Consider the following 3,252-nt stretch of genomic DNA (forward strand, 5'->3'; position numbering starts at 1 on the left):
ATCTTCAAATGGTGATAGCCGGAATGCAAATCATTCTTAGAAAACACTGAAGCACCTTGAAGCTGGTCAAATAGATCATCAATACGAGGCATAGGGCAATTGTTCTGGATAGTGACCTTGTTCAACTGGCGGTAATCAATACACATTCTCATGGTCCCATATTTATTCTTCATGAATAACACTAGAGCACCCCAAGGGGAGACGTTAATCAATACACATTCTTCATGAATTACACTGGGCACCCCAAGGGGAGACGCTCGGTCTAATGAACCCCTTGCTCAACAAATCCTGCAATTGTTCCTTAAGCTCCCTCAACTTGGCAGGCGCCATTCAATATGGTGGGATGGAAATGGGGTGAGTGCCCGGGTACACATCGATACAGAAATCAATGTCGCGATCGGGTGGTATACCCGGCAAATTCGACGAAAATACCTCCGCAAACTCGCTCACAATAGGGATAGACTCAAGGGGTGGAGATGCAACTGCCGTATCACGAACATGCGCCAAATATGCTAAACACCCCTTACTTACTAAATTCTTCGCCCGAAGGAAAGAAATGATCTTCCTTGGAGCGGGACTAGGAGTAACTCTCCACTCAAGCCTACGAATGCCTGGTATGGCTAAAGTGACGGTCTTGGCGTGACAGTCCAAGATCGCATGGTAAGGAGAAAGCCAGGACACATACAATATAATGTCAAAGTCTACCATATCCAGAATCATCAAATCTACCCAAGTGTCGTACTCCATAAAAGTAACTAAACAAGATCGGTAGACTCGATCAACAACCACAGAAACTCCTACCAGAGTAGACACATAAACAAGTATATCGATGCTATCACATGGCAAATCCCAACCAACGGCATGAAATGCAGATACATACAAATAAGTGGATCCAGGATCAAATAACACAGACGTTGCTCTATGACGGAAAGAAATGGTACCTGAGATCACAGCATCTGAGGCCTCTGCCTCAGGCCTACCAAGAAATGAGTAACAATGGGCTCCACCTCGCCCGATCTGGGATCCCCCAATCGAACTCTGAGTACCGCCTCTAACTGGCTGGGACCTACCTCTAGAACTACGGGAAGTACCGTGGCCTGACTGAGCACCACCTCTCTGAGAAGTCCCACCTCAACCACCAGATGATACAGAAGTCCTCGGTGGCTAATAATCCCACCTAGGTCGGGGACATCTCCTGAAAACATGCCCAACCTCTCCACAAGAGAAACAAGTGAGAGGAGTTGAATACCAAAACACGAAAATTAAAAACCCGTATGAAGAAACCCTGTCCAATGGCCTGGAGAACGAACTCTCGGGAGCTCTCTGCCTAGGAAGCTCACTAGAGAAGCCGTAATGCTTTGAATGCACGGGATGATCGGAAAAAGGCGGAGGTGGCCTCAAAAATTAACGATCGGCGCCCTCGTGCCGGAAAACCCCAAGCGCCGGTCGACGTGGGCTCTTGACACCGCACTAAAAGCACGGGCCTTGGCGCCCTCAACCATAGAAGCATGCTCGATAATGGCGAAGGAAGCCCCCATAGACTCCGTACGAAGGCAAGGAATCTTTAGAGAGCCCGCTGGTCCTTCGACAAACCGCGTCGATCTGTCGACCTCGGTGGGAATCAACGGGTAGAGTATTAGGCCAAATAGAGGAAACAGGTCACATAAGACTCCAAGGACATGCCCCTTCGCTCAAGGTGTAAAAATTGCTCCCTACTAGCCTCTCTCAAAGACTAGGGCACATACTTCTCAAGGAAGGCCTGGTAGAACTGAGTCCAAGTGAAAGGAGAAGAACCCTCAGGTCTGCACGCCACGAAATACCTCCACCATGTCTTCGCGTCACCGCAAAACTGGTAGGACACATAATCAACGCTATGGGTCTCCACTATCCTCATACGGTGCAGCAACTCATGCTTATCAAGAATAAATTCATAGGCATCCTCAGACAAAGTACCAGAGAACCTCGGTGGCTCTAACTTCCAGAACCTCCCCACCAAATCCTGATCAGCAGCAATCATAATGGCGCCATCCATGGGGTTAATATCCTCACCGGGGGCGGGTATAGCATCAATGCGAGAAGTCATAGCTGCGGCGGGATGTGCGTCTGTGTGGGTCCTGCTCGGGGGGTACGCGCCCCTAACCAGTTGCAAACCCTGGCCGAGAGTAGTGACACCGGCGGTCGCCTGCTCGGCATCAAGGTAAAGTAAAATCCTGGCCATAGTGTCATGTAAGGCCTGGTCAGAAGTAACCTCAGGTTATGTCCGTGTTGGGGCCATGCCATTCTCTGCGACCTGGTCTCTACCCGACTGATACTCGAGCTCAGGAGATGGAGACCTCTCGCGTCGCGAGCCCCTGTGGGAGCTGCGCCGGGCGGGGCGACCCCGGGTGCCTCTAGCTCTGCCGGCCCTGCGTAGCGCACTCTCGAGTGCCAGCCATAGCTGTAGGCTTTGGCACCTGACGTCTAGCCATCGTAGCTCGAGTCCTCACCATCTGTAAGAGAAGAGATAAGAGTCAGATACCAATTTGGTCCTTCCAGATACTAATTTAAAGTAAGACGACGAAAAGAAAGAAGGTGAGATTTCCTAAATTTCCTATAGCCTCCCGCAGATAAGTACGGAGCTCATCGTACTAATCCACAAGACTCTACTAGACACGCTTTTGTATTAAAGATCAGGTAAGCTAGGGCTCTGATGCCAACTTGTCACGACCCATTTAGCCTAGGTCATGCGGGCACTTATCTTTCCACCTCGGTAAGCGAACCCTTATCCCAATGATGAACTAATACATAATTTGAAGAAAGTTAAATAGTGAAAATAACAGATACATAAGTCTCACGATATACATAGATAGATGATAGTAAAAAGTGCGGAAGACAATAAATACCCCCAGGGTCTAGTCTGAATAATACAAGAGCATCTAGGGAGAATAATACAATCCAAGAGTACTAATACATAATGTCTATGTCTCTGAAATAAAATAAGACATGAAATAGAAGAGTCTTCGAGGTCAGCGGACGCGATGCTCACCCTGAAAAACTCGAGTAGAAGCCGAAAAATCGATCAGCCACGAGTCAGAGAGGTAGATCCGACCTGATACTCTTCATTCATAAGAGAATGCCGCAAATGCAGGTCAGTACAAACAACTGTACTGGCAGGCATCACAAGCTGACTAAGCATAGTTAACATAATTTAGAAAATAACGCAGATAAGCAAGTAAACCAATCAAGCATGAGACTATATGATCGTAATCAAGT

This window comes from Lycium ferocissimum, chromosome 7 (assembly GCF_029784015.1).
Source record: "Lycium ferocissimum isolate CSIRO_LF1 chromosome 7, AGI_CSIRO_Lferr_CH_V1, whole genome shotgun sequence".
NCBI classification, from domain to species: Eukaryota; Viridiplantae; Streptophyta; class Magnoliopsida; order Solanales; family Solanaceae; genus Lycium; species Lycium ferocissimum.